The sequence below is a fragment of the Danio rerio genome, chromosome 6 (assembly GCF_049306965.1).
Source record: "Danio rerio strain Tuebingen ecotype United States chromosome 6, GRCz12tu, whole genome shotgun sequence".
NCBI classification, from domain to species: Eukaryota; Metazoa; Chordata; class Actinopteri; order Cypriniformes; family Danionidae; genus Danio; species Danio rerio.
In genome coordinates, this window is record NC_133181.1 from 48,047,175 (window position 1) to 48,067,155 (window position 19,981).

At 35.2% G+C, this 19,981-nt stretch overlaps 1 protein-coding gene across 8 annotated transcripts in view; it reads left to right on the plus strand.

Moving 5' to 3' along the window:
• Positions 1-19,981, plus strand: part of cntn4 (contactin 4) — a 445,220-nt gene that overhangs the window by 124,283 nt on the left and 300,956 nt on the right. For 3 of the 8 annotated variants that reach the window (XM_068221778.1, XM_073953302.1, XM_073953303.1), the window contains exon 2: positions 2,246-2,387. The gene's annotated coding sequence lies outside the window, so the exon portion shown is untranslated. 8 annotated transcript variants of the gene reach the window in all.

A 19,981-nucleotide genomic window follows, 5' to 3' on the forward strand; every position in this document is an offset into this window, starting at 1 on the left:
AAAAGTGAAACATTCATTCATTTATTCATTTTCCTTTGGCTTATTCCTTCTTTATCAGGGGAATGGACAGCGAAATGAACTGACTTGATGAACAAATTTTTTTCCAGGGCACCACCATATTGGACAAAATCTGACAATGCAACATTTGATTTATTCTGCAAATTACTAGTAATTGTAATTATTCTGCAAATTAGACATAACAAACAATAAATAAATACAAAAAAAAAAAAAAAAAAAAAACAAAGGTAAAGGTGAAACAAACTACTAATTGTTGTCTGTGGAGTCTAGCAGTATTCTGTTACAAAAAAAAAAAATATATATATATATATATATGAATAATCAAATGTTAAATAACATTTTAATAAATAAAGTCCTTCTTGTATAAATAATCCAATAAAACTGCATCTTTATTTAAATGACAGACTTTTGCCTGAATGCTTTAAACTTGCTTGAAATATTTGCACAGTTACAAGCCTTAGAGGAATAGTTCACCCAAAAATGAAAATGTTATGATGTTTTACTCACCCATGGTTCCTCCAAGATGTACAGGAGGTGACTTTTTTTCTTCTTCAGTAGAACATTAAGGACAATTTGTAGTTGAATCCGTGGTCCTTAATGATTCATATGACTGTAATGGTGATAGTTTGTTTAGATTAAAAATAAACACATAGAAATAGAGTCCAAATTAATTAAAGTTAACAATATTGTAAATAATGTTAAGTTTTTTACACAGACCACTCATTTTGCTGCACAAGACCTCAGTGTGTGTTTATTTTCAATTAAAATATTAGAAAAATCACCATTTACTGCCATTATAAGAATTACCAAGCATCACAGAACCATTCTATCTCTTTAAAAAACATATACAGATGATACATTTTCTCTCTATTGCTCTAATATAGTTAAACTCCGCAGTGACATCCCAAATCTCATGCATTCTGAACTGTGAAGGTGCACAGCTGAGCAATTCCAGCATTATGGATTCAAATTCAAATTCAAAACATAAGTTCAAATAGAAAGTATATGTTAACATTATATTGAAACGTGTTTATATTTTTCAAAACAGCTAACCACAGGGTTATGGGAGCAGAAAAATCCATCTGTAAACATTTTTTATATTTTATATGAAGAAAAGAGTTTCAGTATACAACATACTTTGTAGAAATTCTGTGAATTAAACTGCACGACCTAAAAGAAATAATGATAATCAAAAGGATCAGAATTGCCTCGTACATGATTGATTTTATTTTATTTGACATTTTTGCATTTATGAAGGAAAAGCTCTGTTATGAATGTGACAATTTTCTGTTATCATGTGACAGATGTGAAATTGCCACTAGTGTGACTTTGGTAAATCTAATATAATAGTTTTAAAACAATGACAGATACATTTTTGAGTATTTTAAAGTACTGGGAAATACTTGTTTACACAAAAAATGTAGAAATGGTTTCTCTATTTTGGTGAAAACTTTTTTTTTTTTTTTTTATGGCAATGTTGACATTTGCATGAAAATGCTAAGCTATATTTCTGACTCAACACTGCACATCCTGCAGTGTGACTATTGGAGAACGTTCATTGCAATATTGATGCTTAAGGGACATATTGTGTAGCTAGTCTTTGTGTGTAATCAACCACCATATGTTGGCAAAATACACCCCCTTATTTTAATTTCCCCCATAAGTCGTAAAGTGTCATGAGCCATTTGACTTTTTCTATCAAAAGTGATATCACTTAGAAACAGACCCCACCCACAGCAGGCAACTCAATCTTCCCTGTTAGCTTAGCTCCTCCTCCAAATGAACATTTAAGAGCTGCATTCAAATACAAAGTGTGTTATAAACTGCTAACATTATTCAGAAGCCCTTCTCTTCTCCTCTCTTTTTGATTTATAATAACAGTTGTTCCATTCATATTAACAGCATAGACCATTATGGGGCACTGTGTATTACTACACTGTTGTTTCTTCAATATGAATCTTTCTTTCTTAGTCATTTACATTCACAGATGTAACCAGTTATGTTTATGTGATGTTTGTGTTTTTGATATTACCTTGTGTGTATTTGACATTTTATGTCCTCTGAAGACATCTCTAATCAACACAGGCTCATTCTGATAATGCAGCCCTATATACATTTCTGGAGATCGTGAATTATGTAGCTAGAGGAACGTACAGTATTGCTGCATTTCGTCTTTAAAGTAAATGCTAAAGGGTGGTCTGACACTGTTCCTTTTCGCGCTTAACAGCTGGACCCTTACCTCGGTGTGGACTGCTTTTCCGCTGTTAACAGTTTGGCCGGGGGCTTGCCGCATATGTCGGTGGACTTGTGATATGGCGTAGAGTTGACCATGGGGTTCGAGTTCTGTGAAGAGCGATTCTAGAAAGCAGGTAAAACAAAAACAAAAGCCAAAGAATAAAATAATCAAGTAAATAACAGGGTGAGAATGTAAAAATGTCTAAAAATGTGGTTAAAAATCAGGCTGCCGCGAGGGCTTTTCTTTATTTGGATTGTTTTAAACATACTATTGGTTGGGTTTAGGGAAAGGGGAGAGTGGGTCAGTCGATTGGTCAGTCAACAATGGCCTCTGGTGGATTTAAATGAGATGGGTTGACACGAATGCCACTTGCAAGATGAATTTGAGATCTCAAAAAGTGTACATAGTGGCCTCTGGTGGATTCGTGAAAGCAAAAACTGAAAAAGAACGTATCTCCTGGGACATATTTGTCATTCTCCAGGAATGTATATAGGGGTACATTTTCAGAATGACTTCAATCCTGACTTCAATCCTGACAGCTAGCTTTCTGTTTCTGCACTCCCAATGTGTGTCCTCATAAAATTGTACATCACGATATTAAACTGATAGGACTAGTAAAATTGATGCTGAAGTACCGATACCAAAGCCCAAACCGATACTTCTATGATACATAACAAAAAAAAAAATAATAATAATAATAAAGAAAAGCGAAGAAACAGATCCAGGATGTTCCTTATTTTTTTTTCTATATAATTCACCTTATTTTATTATTCAATAACTATGTTAACAAACAGAACACTTCTGTGAGGTAGCTTGAACAATCAATTAATAAATAGCTTAAATTCTTAATTTATTTTTGGACTTTAGTGCATCAGTAAATATATAAAAACAAATAAATAAATCTAATATAAGAACAAATAATACCTTAACTTAAAATACCCAGCAGGCAATCCTAAGTTTACATACCTCACAGTTTGCTATCCCATTGTTGTCATCATCAACTTTATAATATCTCCAGACCACAGACATACTCGCTCTGCGTCTGTGTTCTGTTTTGCCGGCATTTAACCAGTAGCATCTCTGCAACAAAATGACGTCATGCCGAACACGTTGCTGTTTCTCTGTAAAGTCAAAAAAGCAGGTATAACTCTGTATAAAAAGTATAACTCTGTTCTGTGCCACCGCATAACTATATGGTTTTAATATAATGTGAATATATATATTCCTAATCAGGAGTTAATGCAGGTAACATCCCTATTTACAGTACGCTAATTTACAGTATTTGTGGGGTATTTTGAGCTGAGACTTGTTATTAGGAGACCTGAGACATTTTTGGTGGAAAATATGGCTACAACAATGCCCTTTTAAATACAAAAAAAAAAATGTTGCATGTTAAACTATCATGAACGCATGGATGAGATGAAGTCTGTTTGTTGAAGTGTTGGCATTTACATACATCAGAAACAAACAGATGAGTCATATTAATGGAGATGTCAAGTGCCGCAAGATTATTAAGTGTTTTTAAATTCAGTGAAAGCATCTGAAAATGTGTTTATTTTTTATTAGGGCACAACAAACCAAATGGAAGTATCATTATTCAGAGATCTCAATGTCTTGCTAAATATTTTAGCATTTCAATTCATCTAGAGGTGGTGATGGCTATGTTAACAAGGCTTTTGTGCTTCCAAGTCATATGCTTTTTAAGTAATCTTGCTTATTAAAAAAACCTAATTGATTCCGGCCCTCATTTAACCCGGTATTGATGTCGGTACTGTATTGTGGTGACTTCACTAAAAGGGCAAGGTTTCGTTCCGTGACCTCAATGCACTGAACTGTATAAGTGTTTACTTCGTATCGCTAATTTCTGCAGATCTCCTGTGCTGAGCAGAGTTTGTGTGGTCTTTGCAGCATATTAGTGGTGAATTTATTGTTGTCGGCATAAGATACTGCAATGGTAGAGAGTGTCCAGTGCACCAGAACTCACAGCCTTGGGCATTTGTCAGCTGTCGAAGTGAGATCTTGTTTGGTAGTAAAGCTTAAGGCACACTGACTGCAATTTCACACTCCCAGCTACTTCTTATAAATCTTGCAGAACTGTCGAAAATATGACTTTGGTGCTGTATTTCTTCTTACTTTAATGAATCTGGCTTTTTAAAAAGTATTTTATAGCTGCAGTGTTCCTGCGGATTTATTTTTGCCAAATGAAAATTGGAATTTTTCTGTCCATAGGATAATTTTTAAAACTCAAAGCAGATGTATGATTTAAACCTTTTTTTGTGTTGTGTTAGACCATGCAGGTAAATAAATTACATTAAATTTGACTTTCATATTATCATAAAAGGTGTTAAGTGTCTACGATTTCTTTGATGTCACATATTTATAGATTTTCCACACAGTCAAAATGTCCACTTTAGCATGGTTGATCCATGCTGATGGCAGATCTAGATACATTATTACCAATGCTGAATACAACCAGTGCTTAACAGAGAGATTGTAAGGGGATTTCCATTTCTATCCCAACATTTTCATTGTAGAAGTTGAAGCAGTTTACTACAATTTACAAATCTTTGCATGTAATGGAGAGTTATCATTCAGCAATAACAATACAGGATCTTTGGGGAAACACATTTTTTTTAACTTTGAATAAAATGTCCAGCACAGAATTTGCACCTCTGTACATTTCCACATCGTAAGAAAGTTTTTAACACATTTCTAAACATAATACTAGTTTCAGTAACTAAATTCTAATCACTAGCTTTGTTTATCTTTGCCACATTTTTTATTATTATTTTTTTTTCTGAACAGTGATTTATTTTTTTATTAAATAAAAAAGTAAGTTTCATCCAGACAAAGTAGGCACAGTGGAAAGAGTCGTAATACAACACATCCTTAGGATAATGCTTACTGACAAGTCTCTCACAGTACACACTGGGTAACAAATTAGATTGAAGACAACACACATTGTTTATACATATTTGGTGTTCCACCAAGCATACAGTACATACAGTATATAAATAACATAAACACATAACATTTCATTCAAAGCTGATCCGAGACTACTGGGGCCATTAACAAAATTCTGGTGGCCCTGTCAGTGCAATAATAAAAATCCCAAAATGACCTCAAACCCCTTAATCTGTCCGTTCAGAGGGGTTTCACTGTCAGCTAACAACACTGAGATGAAGCGCTCAGTAATTTGATAAAAGCTAAATTATCCTTGCCATGATGACAGAACATGATATTTTACTAATTTTTCAAGATACTAGTATTCAGCTTAAAATAACATTTAAAGGCTTAATAAGTTAATTAAGTTAGGGTAATTAGGCGAGTCATTACATAACAATGGTTTGTTCCGTAGACAATTGAAAAAAATAGCTTTAAGAGGCCAGTAATTTTTACCTTAAAATGTTTATTATCATTATTATTAAAAAATATAAATTATACAAATAAGACTTTCTCCAGAAGAAAAAAATATTATAGAAATGACTGTGAAAAATGCCATGCTCTGTTAAACATAATTTGAGAAATATTTGATAAAGAAAAATATATCTATAATGGAGGGAAAATAATTTTAAATTGAACTGTATAATCAGAGATGTGTTGAAAAATTAGGATAGACAATAAAAGTGTATGAAGACAGACATTCATTTTATTTGGAAAAACTAGTGTGTAGTATTCGCCAAAAAATTTTTACTTTACCCCATGGCCACTTTTATCTGAACAAAGAAAAAAAAAAAACAAACTGTTAACCTGCATGATCCCGGTCTCAATGTAACTCAATGATTTTGAAACCTGCATAAAGTTTAAATGTTTCTCATATTTATTGAGTTCATCTGAAGTGGGTGAAAAGGGTAATTTTCTGTAATAATTAGAGAAAGCATTATTTTGACAGTAAATGCAACATTTGGTGCTTTGTGAAATAATGTTTTTGATTAATTAGACATGTTTACCACAGGTTTTCAATGAAATAACACATTGCAGCATGATATTAAATGATTTTAATGAGCCTGTCTTATTTTGGTGACCAAATCCAATTAAATGTACAACACTGGCACAGTATAAAGTCATATTAAATAGCTGCGAATCATTTACTTTTATGTTTCAGATATTGTTTTGCGAAAAAGAAAAATGGCAAATATCAGGGTGAAATAAATGAGCAAAAGAGCATTGTAAGGATGGAGTTTACTCAGACTTAAATATGCCATGTAAAAAAAAATCATAAATAAATAAAATAACATTTTCTTCCCCTCTGGTATTGATACATACTCCGATAAGTCACTGGATAACTTTAGCAAAAGAACCATTCATTGCTTTCATAGAGTATTTAAAGAGAAGGACGAAATGTCTCGGGGTCGCAAGTCTGTATCCAGGCCGACCTGTAGTGAAGAGCTCTCAAGCTCAACACTATGTATAATTTGGGCTTCCAACTATACTCTTAGATTTATCTTTGAGTAATTGATGTGCATTGACTTCTGAATTGGCTTTTATTGTTTGATTCTGTAATTGGCATCACTATTATCTGTAATGTAAATGTTAACCTTTTTGATTAATTCTGGAGTTCCCGAATTCATTGCATCCCGTAGATTAAGTAGAGTCTACCATTATGATATGACATAATTTTATCAATTTGTAAGGCACATTAGACTGTATGGAGCAGTGTGGCATGGTAGCATGAAGACCTTGTAATAATCATTTAATCACTAATATTTGCAAGTTGTATGGAAATGGAAATTCACTACTCTGTTAGTATGAGTGAGCAGTAGGCAACCAGACTACTTGAGTATTAGTTAATCCTACATCCTCTGACTAACTTCAGAGTGTCGAGATAATTACTGTGAGAAGAAACGCAATCCCAGGGTGTGGAACTCTAAGCAGTCTTTGGTTACTAATGAACAATAAGTATATTAAGAACAATTAGAAAATATAAAAATCTAAATTATATCACAACTAATAATGTGATCAGCCAGTGCAGTCTCACAGCAATTCGTAACTTTTTTGATTAAGTGGCTAATTCGTATGAATTAGTAAAATCAAATTTGCACAATATAGTATGATTTGCTCATCACCCAATGACGGTTGGGTTTAGGGGTTGGGTGCCACGCCTCTTTTGTAAAATTGTACATTTCATATGACTGAACTCAAAATTAGCCTCTAAACTGACAAAACGTAAACTTCTTACGTTTTCTCATGAGATCAGGGTGGATCAGCTAAAAACATAAATGGTGAAATTAGAATTTGTAAAATTGTCAGATTGAACTCGGAGTTGAAAACAAATTGAAATTAATTCAAATAAATAAAACAATTCTTAACAGCGATAAAAATGCTTACACGCATTTAACCTTCGACCATTCATCCGATTCCATCGTTGGACTAATCAGCATGATCTCACAAGAAAACGTAAGTATTTTACGTTTTGCCAGTTTAGTGGCTAATTCCTACGAATTTGTATGAGTTCAGTCGTATGAAATTGTACGCTTTTAAAAAGGAGGCGTGGCAACTATCCCCACCCCTAAACCCAACCGTCATTAGTGGACGAGCAAATCGTACTAAATTGTACGAATTAGATCATACAAATTCATTCGAATTAGCCACTTAATCAAAAAGTTACGAATTGCCGTGAGATTGTGTTGGACTGATAGAATGGAAACTTACAGCATCAAGTGATACAAAAAATCAATTTACAGATTATTCTAACCTGTACTATTCTTATATTTTAAATTTTGTTAAAAAATGGTTAAAACCTAGTGGTTTATAGGACAGTTGTGAAGTATAAATATTTAAAATAACAAAAGTTAAATATATTGTTATCCTTTTATATTGTTAGTATATTGTGGATATATTAATATGTCATCAAATGACTTTAGTTCTAAATATGCCTGACTCCTATTTTATTCAGTGCATCAAAAATTACATTGTACATTGTCTTGAATGTTTTAGAAGCATGTTTAAACACAACTATAAGTTTAATATTCTGATATTCATGCCTGCAAGTGCAAACATCCAAGCCAGCGGGCGGACAGCCAGTTTAGTTTGTGGATGGGGAACATGGATGATTAAAGATTAAAGATTATGAAGAGCAAGGGGTCAGAGTTTGACTGGTTATCATGACTATAGTCCCTGTTGGTAGATGTAGCTGCACCATCTGAATTTAAATGAGCATCTTTCTCAATAAATGACCAAATAATGACGTGTCCACACCAGTGTTACTATATCACATTTCTGTGGCTCCCAGATAATTAGTGCTGGAATAATTGAATTGCTAACCTGCATGACTTCAAGATGATGTTGGAAGAGCATAAGCGGCACTTTTGCTATATATATATAAGGAGAGGAATGCAGACTGACAGAGACTGTAAAAGAACCGGAAAAAGCGGCAGATTTCACTGAACCTTTGACTGCGAATCCTATTCCGCTCACAACATTGTAACGAGATTGGCAAAGACAGAGTGGCTCAGCCATGAAGGTTACATTCAACACAAAGAGCTCAGCTTCACAGAGAGCCAGCAGAAAGACTTTTGTGCGGCTTTGCGTTGCAAGCCATAAGAAGACATTTTAAGCCACTCTCTTTATATCACCCGTTGCCTGAAGCTCCATGAAGCAGCGGTGACTTTTTTATGCCTGTGCGTTCACTACCCATTTTTCTGAGTGCTTGTCATTGATGCACCAATGCATGCCTGACGTTCAGCACCCTGGGCTTCTCTTTGGTTTAGAGAGAGGGATTTTCAGGCCCCAAAAAAGCAAGAAAGATGGAGGCATGTCACTTAGGCAACGTGTACCCACTTTGAAAATAGATTTGGGGGAAAAAAAGGAAATGCGTAACCCCCTCCGAGGCAGCTTGAAGATAGAACAAAATGCCATGAATGTATTTTTGAGCTGTTTTTTTTTTTTGTTGTTTGTTTGTTTTGTTTTTTTTTTTTTTTTGACCATGGCAGTTCTTGAAATCCCACGCAAAGGACATTGCCTGCATGTGTGTTAGGATTTTTAAATAGATGTATACAATGGATATTAAATGAATTTCCAAATTATTAGTTAGTCATATATCATTAAATGTACATTTGTATCAAAGCAATGCAAGTTAATATCAAGGCAATTTTGGAAGTTAAAAAAAAAGCATGTTGCTGTATTAATTTGTGTTTGAATGACATATGACATGTAAGTTCAGTCATAATTTGGTAAATCATATGCATCAACAGCTGACTTGTGTGTGATTAAAGAAACACTCCATGTTTTATGCATTTGGCTCATTTTACAAGTCCTCTAAGAGATACACAGTTGTGTTTTTGCATTTTTATCCTCCAGATTTGGTGGGAGCACTTTTAGCTTAGCTTAGCATAGATCCTAAAGTCAGATTGGACCATTAGCATCTTGCTCAAAAATTATCAAAGAGTTTTGATCATTTTTCTATTAAAGGTTGACGCTTTTGTGATTACATTGTGTTCTAAGACAGAAAAATGAAAAGTTGCTATTTTCTAGGCTGGTTTGAGTTGGAACTATACTCGCATTGTGGCGTAATAATCAAGGAACTTTGTTGCAGCAGGTGCAGTGATATTATGATGCAGAGGAGTCGAGCTTTAAATAGGAAAGTTATCAAAATATTTTTCTTTATTTTTGAGCGAGATGTTAATGGTCTAATCTGGTTCAGTGATCTATGCTGAGGTAAGCTAAAAATGCTGCCGCCATACCCAGAGATCAACTGAATGGATTAAAAAACAGTAAAAACTCTTTTTCCCCTAAAAACAAGGGGAGTGGTAAAATGAGCATATGGTTTTTAAAAAAGTTCCTTTAACGTTCCTTTAATGTATGAACAAACAAATCTCTGGTTCTATGACAAACACTTTCTACTATATATATATATATATATATATATATATATATATATATATATATATATATATATATATATATATATATATATATATATATATATATAGTTGAAAGTGTTTGTCATAGAACCAGAGATTTGTTTATATATCATTATTAGAATCTTAATCTGACCTTTTAACTTTCTAATCTCTCTGCCAAATGAATTAATGTAATGTATGACTCCTGTGTATCACTGTTATCATTTTACACTCCTCATTAATCAAAAACAAACCTAGGTTTGTTTATTGCAACTGTGTATCATCTGGCCATTCACCTTTTTTTTTTTTTTTTTGACTTTCCACTCAGCTCAATTTATATTTTGGCATTTTTAATTCACCCATATTTAGTTTATAATTGTATTTTCACAAAAGCCATTTAATAAAATTTGTATTCAATGTGCTCTCCATATGTATTTAAAACATTATATACAATTAGCATGATGCATGCCATGACCAAAACGAGAAATTTTGTATTTGACCCATATATTGCTAACAATGATGCATTTTACGTGGCATTTGACAGGCATTTCTGTGTGGAGTTGAGTAATGTTCTCCCCGTTTGTGTGTGTGTGCGTTTTGTTTTTAATGTGCTCCAGTTTAGGTGAAATTAATGAACTAATTGCCAGTAATGTACAAGTGTGTGTGTAAATGAGAGAGTGTATGGGTGTTTTCCAGCATTGGGGGTTCATGAATGCACTCTCAGCAGTGGGGTGTGTCTGGAAGCATGTCAACCACATAAAACTCTTAATAAATTCCTATAAATTCACATAAATTCTTCACTTTCGCCAACTGGTGAAGTTTCTTCCTTGCCGCTGTAGCCACTGGCTTGCATGGTTCGGGACCTGTAGAGCTGCGCATCGATGGATTTGCTCTTAAGTGTTTGGTCTCTCAGTTGTGATTTTTAAACCACACTGAACTGAGCTAAACTGAACTGAACTTAGACACTGAAAACTGGACTGACACTGTTTCAATTTACTATGCTCTTCTATGTGAAGCTGCTTTGACACAATTACGTTGTTAAAGTGCTATACAAATAAAGGTGAATTGAATAAAATCAACGCAATCTCACGGCAATTCATAACTTTTAGATTTAGTGGTTAATTTGTAAGAATTTGAATGATCAAATTTGTTCAATTTAGTACAATTTGTTCAACTTCCAATGACGATTAGGTTTAGGGGTGGGGTTGGGTGCCACTCCTCCTTTTTAAAGTTGTACATTTTCATACGACTAAACATGTACAAATTCATACAAATTTGCCACTAAACTGACAAAACATAAAATACTTACGGCTTTTTGTGAGATCAGTTTGCATAAAACATATGCCAGAGAAATTGGTGGTTCATTCTGCTGTGGTAGTCCCTAATAAATCAAGGACTTTAAGCCTAAGGGAAGCAAGTGAACTAAGAATGAACAATACCAGTATAACACCTATTAATCATAGTTCAACATTTACTAAAATGCCAAATTCATGCCTGTTAACATCAGTTAACATCAACTACCAATGTTAATAGAGATAACTATTTAAATTTAAAAATGTGCCTGTTCATGTAAGTAAATACATTATACATCACCTAAAACATTATAACCCATAATTGCAATACTGACAAAAAAATTATGATAATTATAATTATTGTGGCCATAAATGAGCACAATTGAGAAGTGTGTTGTGGTGTTACATGCTTTTACCATTTAGGCATTTAATTCATGAACAAACTGGAGCCAATAAAACAATTCACACTGTAAGCTGAGAGGCATGAGTGCGCTAGATTTGATCAACACATGTCCTGAAATAGAGCATTAACCCCATACACTGCCAGATCAATTGTGCAGCTTGTTCTGCGGTCTGGATTCTCCACCTCATTTGTTGGCCTTCTCGCTTATGTCTAAAGCTTGTGGTGGAATCAGCATGCCTGTGATGACCGAGCCCAATGGTTCTCATCTAAATGCTGTTTTTGTCCCTTGACCCCTGGAAAAAAAGAGAAAGAAATGACTCTCGTGTAGAGTGTTACAGTGCAAGAGTGTCATCAGATCGTTCACATTCACGTTTCCAATCAATCAGGCTGTTAACCTGTACTTGGAAACAGCATGCTAATGGAGAACACTTGAATGAATATGTGTTCAAGAGGAGTTTATTCTAAGCAAACTGTTTAAATGGCTCGGTTTGTAAAATGTGTGTAATAATATGAAGCGGGTTTGTGGCAGAGATTGTCATCTTGCTGTTATTTGGATATATTGCGATTTAATGTTCATCAAAGTTTAAAGAGATAGCTCAGTCTGAAATGAAAATCGTCATTTATTCACCATCACGCTGTTCACAACCTGCACATATATATATATATATATATATATATATATATATATATATATATATATATATATATATATATATATATATATATATATATATATATATATACATACAGGTATAGAATTTGTCCTGTTTAGTTTTTTGTGTGCGTGCGTGCGTGCGTGTGTGTGTGTGTGTGTGTGTGTGTGTGTGTGTGTGTGTGTGTGTGAAGAGACATAAGATAATTCTTTCAAAGACATAAAAAACCTAAATTATTTCAAACTTTTTATTTTTTTGCTGTTTTAAATTTTCAAATGAGGTTTTAGTTTGATTAATTAGTGGTTAAAGAGCAACTATGATGAAAATCATCTTTTGGAAGCTGTTTGGACAGAAATGTGTGTAACGTGTGCCCACAGACATATTGGAGTGATTTAAAGCTTAACCTTAAATTATACCTGCCATGAGTATAACCGCATTCACCATTGTCTGGGAGCCTGGTCTGCACTATTAAGGTTGACGATTCATGGACTGTACCAAATAGCTGAGGAGGGGGAGAAGGGTGAATTTCCAGGAGACAGAACAAAACGGGAGATGGGTCTGAAATACAGGAAACTCCCGGGAAAAATGGGAGTGTTGGCAGGTATAGCGTGAAGTTCCAACATTCCACACTTAACTTTACCAGTTGAATGAGTGCATCATCCGGGTAATTAAAGTGCACTTATTATTTTAGAGTTTTCAGTGTCAACGCACTACTTATACTATACTACAAAATGGCGTAGAATTGTGCATAAGTGATTTGGGACGCAGCTTCTGTCTCTTTTTTTATTTCCTGACATTAAAATAGGATCCAAATCCCTCCCATTTTGAGGCTCACCACAACGTGCCATTTCTCCACCCACAGAATTGATTGACAGATGCATAATAACATGTCTGCGTAGTAACATGTATGAACATATTCACAAAACTGGACGTGCGCAAAGATCTGTTTAGCTCTTTGTGGTCATCTGCAACTCATCTCAATAATGAGTTTTACAAGTTTAAAACGTTTTAAAAACAGTGCATGTTTGAAATAAATACAGTAAAATTGCTATGTAGTCCATCACCACAACCGCATAGTGTCAGTACAACTATAAAAGAAGACGCTTCAATACCAGTTTGTGGACTTAAATCCGGTTTATTTTGTACATTAATCTAATGGATGTCGATACATCAGTGGATATTAATGTGTATCCTGTCACATTTAATTTTTGTCAAATCTAAACAAAAACGAGTGTGTGTGAATGGTTTTGCGACATTGTGTGTGACTGGTCATTGCAGAATGGCTTGAATTAATTCCAAAGCAAATATATCAAACAACATTTGGGGAAGTTCTTAGTAAGAGAGATCTGCTTCATTCTTGTCAGTCACTGTGCTGTTTATCTATGTTAGACGCAGAAGTTGAAGACTACATCCATTAAAGTGATCTCTATGGTCCTGACATACGCGTGGGATTGGTGAGCGGGGAGAACCAGCTCAATTGCATTAAAGACACAGGCAACAAAAACTGCTACAATATTCTGACATCTCAAATTCCCCAGATTTTTGGGGTATGTTGAGCTAAACTTTACAGACACATTCTGAAGACACAAAAGACTTATACAATAATATTTTGAATATCTATATTATATCTTGAAAAGGGGCTAAAATAGATGCCCTTTAATGCTCAAACATGGTGATAAAGATTTGGAATACAATTACTTTTTTATTTATCTATTTGAACTTATTCGTTCATTCATTCATCCATTCATTCTGTCATCATTTGCTTACCGTCATGTTGTTTCAAGTCTCATTTTAGCTCAACCTAACTGATTTTGTTTGGAATAAAATGAACATAAAAAGGATATGAGATATCAAGATCCAAAAGTACAATAATGGTAACATAAAATTATGAATGAATGAATGGATGGATGAATGAATGAATGAATGAATCAACGAGTGAATCAATGAATCAATGAATCAATTAAAAAATATTCTTATAACTTGGTGTCACTGTCAATATAAACATTAATGCTTTCAATATTTATGTTACAAAACAGTATATACATTAATATAAAATTTATAATTTACATGTCATCAACGGTATAGTCAAATGGTTCAGCACAAGTATCTGAACAAGTATTTTTTTTCTTTTTTTTGACTGTGGAAAATTAAGTTTTGTTTGTGTTGTTAATGAAGTTTAAGGGACACTGATGTGGATTTTTCAAATTTTAATTTATTATAGTTATAGTTCTTAGAAAGAAAATCGGAATCTGCAAAAATTGGTATCGGCACGTTACAAAAATCAGAATCAGCTAAGAAAATTGCAATTGGTGCATATTAAATTTCTCATTACTAATCTATGTGTGCATTTTTCTTAAAAACTCATCAAGTTGACTCAACATACCATTTATAATCGCAATCGTATATAGCAATATTGACTGCATTAATCGCAATATGAAAATATTTCCAAATAGTGCAGCTCTATATGGAGTTTAATGTAATTTTTTTTAACTTTTTATTTGTCTATTTTAATTTATTAATTCATTAATTTTTTCATTAATTTATAGTTTTATGTTTCTTCTATTGTACCTTTGGAGCTTGACATCTAGTATCCCCTTTATGTTCATTTTCTTCCAAAAAAAAACAAAACAACTAGGTTCAGCTAAAATGACATTCAGGACAACATGAGGGTGAGCAAATGATGACAGAATAGAAATTTAGGTGAGCAATTTGTCTAAAATATCACTTTCACTCTTTTGTTTGTTAGAAATATGCTTTTGTCCCAAGTAATACACAGGAACGGTCTTCTACCTGGGCTAAAGGGCATTGTCAAAGGGCACAGTGGTGATAGAAGATCTTCTATTGACAAATCTTGATATAGAAAAAACCCATATTCGCACATCACATCAATGTAGAGCCAGCAGATTCCGAAAAGTCGACTGTCTGGTTTCAGATGAAAGACAATCTCCTTCCTGCTCGGATACAGAGAGAAAGAGAGCGGGTGTATGAGAGCAGATTAAGGTGGAGGCTGACCTGCAGATTGGACTGATTGAAAATAGAGATACGATATTAGACATGATCTGCGTCCACAAATCCGTAGCTTAAGTTGTTGACGTTACTTTTCAGGAAATAAAGTGGATTCAATCTCTGCAGCCCATGTGATTTCGATCTGGAAAAGCTCTTTGGAAAATTGTGCCTCAGGGTTAGTCTGGATATTTGAGTGCAAAGGTGTTAGCGTCTTTTTTGCTGCATTAAATGTGACATAGTATTCTCCTTTTCATAAGATGTCAAAGAAATTGCAGGTGTCCCCAGAATGTGCCTGTGAAGTTTCAGCTCAAAATACCCCACTGACCATTTGTTATAGCTTGTCAAATTTGCTCCTCATTGGGTGTGAGCAAAAACACAGCACATTTGTGTGTGTGCCCCTTTAAATGCAAATGCGCTGCTGCTATCCAGAAAAGGGCGGAGCCTTTGTGTTATTCTGACACTCCAGAAACAACAAAACAAGAGTATTTCAAACATCCAAAATGTCAGAAATGAGCAGTTGTTGTTTCAAGCCTCACATATTCAAACCAGACAATAATGCAGATTTAGAAGATTAAAATTAGTCTAAACCAGGATTTTTTTTAATGGTTAGTGTTTGCCGTGTGAAACTACACTGCTCTTGTGGTTCCATTAGATTACATTTGTCATGTCATAGATTCGGCTTTATTAATTTACTGCACATGAATACACTTAGAAAATTTAACAGAACCTTTTATTTTACCTGCTCAAAGAAAACAGGCTTCTTGAATATATTAAACATCAAGTAAGCGATGACGACTTGTTCAGCATCGTCTTCCGGTTGTCAGTGAGTGGGAGAGATGGAGCTTTTTACAGTGTGCCGTTAGCAGAGGGTTCATAGCAGTGGGTTTTTGGTTTTACTGTACATTCAAAGTCAGTTAATTAAATGTGCCTAGATGTATGTGAGGCTTTTAAAATACTTGGATCATATTTAATTGCTCGCACTTTACATACCTTGCCATAGTATGCTACTCGCACTCTCTGTCTCTCTTCTCTTCCTCACCATAGTATGCTTCTTGCTCTCTCTCTCTCTCGCCTCCCTTGCTATAGTATGCTACTTGCACTCTCTCTTGTCTCCATCAGCATAGTATGTTACTTGCTCTCTCTCTCTCTCTCTCTCTCTCTCTCTCTCTCTCTTATATCTTCCACACCATACTAATTGTACTCACACACTCTCTTTCCTCCCTCACCATAGTATTCTACTCACATATTCTCTTGTCACCCTCACCATAACACGCTTCTCGCACATTGCCATAGTATGCTACTTGCACACTCTTGCAAGTAGCAGTGAGTGCAAGTAGCATGCACTCTCTCTCATCTCCCACACCATAGTATGCTACTCGCATGCTCTCTCGCCTCCCTCATCACAGTATGCCACTCACACTCTCTTTTACCTCCCTTACCATAGTATGCTACTCGCATGCTCTCTGAACTACTTCCCCATAGTATGCTACTCACACGGTGTCTTGTCTCCTTTAACATAGTATGCTAATCGCACTCTCTCTCGCCTCACTCACTATAGTATGCTACTCACATGCTCTCTCACCTCCCTTGTCATAGTATGCTACTCACACTCTTTCTTGCCTTCCTCACCAAAGTATTCTACTCGCACGCTTTCTCACTTCCTCACCATAGTATGCTACTTTTATGCACTCTCACCTCCCTCGCCATAGTATGCGTTTTGTATTTTCTTCTGCCTCCCTCACCATAGTATCTTAATCGTATTCTATCTTGTCTCTCTCACCGTAGCATGCTACTCGCATGCTCTCTGAACTCCTTCCCCATGGTATGCTGCTCACACACTTTCTCGTCTCCCACACCATAGTATGCTACTCACACTCTCTCTTGTCTCTCTCACAATGGTATGATACGTGCACTCTCTCGTCTCTCACACCATAGTATACTACTTACACTCTCTCTTGTCTCTCTCACAATAGTATGCTACGTGCACTCTCTCGTCTCTCACACCATAGTATACTACTTACACTCTCTCTTGTCTCCCACACCATAGTAATCTATTCGCACTGTCTCGTCTCCCATACCATTGTACGCACTCTCTCTCGCTTCACTCACTTTAGCATGCTCCTCGCACTCTCTTGTCTCACTTACCATAATATGCTACTCACATACTGTACTTCCTCAACTTCCTTGCCATAGTATGCTACTCACACTCTCCCTCGCCTCCCTTGCCATAGTATGCTAGTTACATTCTCTAATCTCTCACACCATAGCAAGCTACTCACACTTTCTCTCGTCTCCCACACCATAGTATGCTACTCGCATACTCTCTAACCTTCCTTGTCATATAATGCCACTCCCACTCTCTTTCGCCTCCCTCACCATAGTATGCTACTTGAATGCTCGCTTTCAACACTCACCATGCATGTTCTGTCACTTCCCTTGCCATAGTATGCTACTGGCACTTTCTCTTGCCTCCTTCACCATACTGTAGTATGCTACTCACACACTCTCTTGCCTCCCTCACCATAGTATGCTACGCACACTTTCTCGTCTCACTCACCATAGTATGCTGCTCCCATTCTTTCTCTTCTCTTGCCATTGTATGCTACTTGCATTTTTTTCTTACCTCCCTCACCATGGTATGCTACTTGCATGCTCTATGACCTCCCTTACCATAGTATGCTACTTACACGCCATCTTGTCTCCCTACCAAAGTATGCTACTCACACTCTGTCTCCCTCAACATAGTAATTTACTCACACTCTCCCTCTCGCCTCCCTTGCCATAGTATGCTACTTGCAGTCTCTCTTACCTCCCTCGCTATAGTATGCTACTCAAACTGTCTCTTGCATCACTCATCATAGTATGTTACTCGCATACTCTCACCTCCGCTGCCATAGTATTCTACTCACACTCTCTCTTGCGTCCCACACCAAGTATGCTACTCACATTCTCTCTCGCATCACCTCTCTCACCTCCCTGTCCATAGTATTCTACTCACCATTTCTCTCTCCTCCCTCACCATAGTATGCTTCTCACACCCTCTTTTGCCTCTTTCACCATAGTAAGCTAGTCGTACTCTCCCTTGTCTCCCTTACCATAGTATGCTAGTCGCACTCTCTCTCCTCCCTCACCATAGTATGCAACTCACACTGTCTCTTTAAAATATGTATCTGCCACAGCGAAATAGAAACAGAAATAGTGAGAGCTGCAGTGGTGTTGTGGGTGGAAACGAGCAGATTAAAGGGTGGCAGTAAGATTCTTCTTCCTACGTCACTGGTGGAGTGAAATCTGAATGGCACATTTTCCCACATGCTTGAATAAAAAGGCTTGCCAAAAGTAAGTTCTTTTTCCCATTTTCTGGGTTGGTAGAGGCACCAGGGACCTGATTATTGCATGTTAACATGCAAAAGTGGTATTTTCATGATACGTTTCCTTTAATAAACTGTGAATAGCGAGACTTGTCCGCTGCGGCAGCCGCTCATCTTGCTTTCAAGCCGCTTCCTCCTAGTAAAGCAGAACTTGGCTTTCTCTCAAGGCAACTTTTGACATGTTCCTGCTCACGACTGCTCCGCTCACTCTGAATGCTGCATAAATCACACTGCGTCCCATTTACATCCGTCTCTCTCCACCGGCAGTTCAGAACCGAACGCCCCTCAATTCACCCTCACAGACAGCCGGTCTGAACAGGAACCTGAGAGTGGAGCACAGTGGAATCCATATGCACTTCAAAGATTAGATTGATCCATGTTTTTTCCTTGGATTTTTATTTTTTTATATATATTGCTGCCAGTGTATCTAAGTTTACTTATTTATTTCTTTGTTTTTGCCCGCTTCGGTGTTTGTAAAATCCAGAGTGTATTTCAGCACAAAATGTTTAAGAAAAAAAAAAAGAAGGATATTTAACTGAAAACAAAAAAACATATTGGTGTGGCATTTTGACAAATTGAGGGCATTCTCTCCAAATTCCCATTATTGTAATGTGAGCAAAATCCTATTCTTATTGATTTGAGTCTCATTATATATATATATATATATATATATATATATATATATATATATATATATATATATATATATATATATATATATATATATATATATATATATATATATATATATATATTTTTTTTTTTTTTTTTTTTTTTTAGGTTGTACTTGTGTGGTTCCATGATTTATACAAATTTGTGCTCTTTTTTGTAGTGATTGATATATACATACAATAATATATTAGTAATATATTGTAAGCAAAATTTAAAAAACAAATAATGACATTGTGTCATCATTTTATATTGATAATTATTTTTTTTAAATATAGTAAATTTAGGAATATTAGGATTTTTTATTTATTTAACCAGTTTATTTTAATTTACTAACATTACTAAGGCAGATAGTTTTAATAGTCAAAAACAAAAATATTTAAACTAAATACCTGATCTCTTCATAATAAAATAAACATAAGTGTTGAAAAGAACAGAACATTACTCGCTATGCTAAAAAAATCTTTCAGATGGGGAGCTAGTTGCTGGGATGAA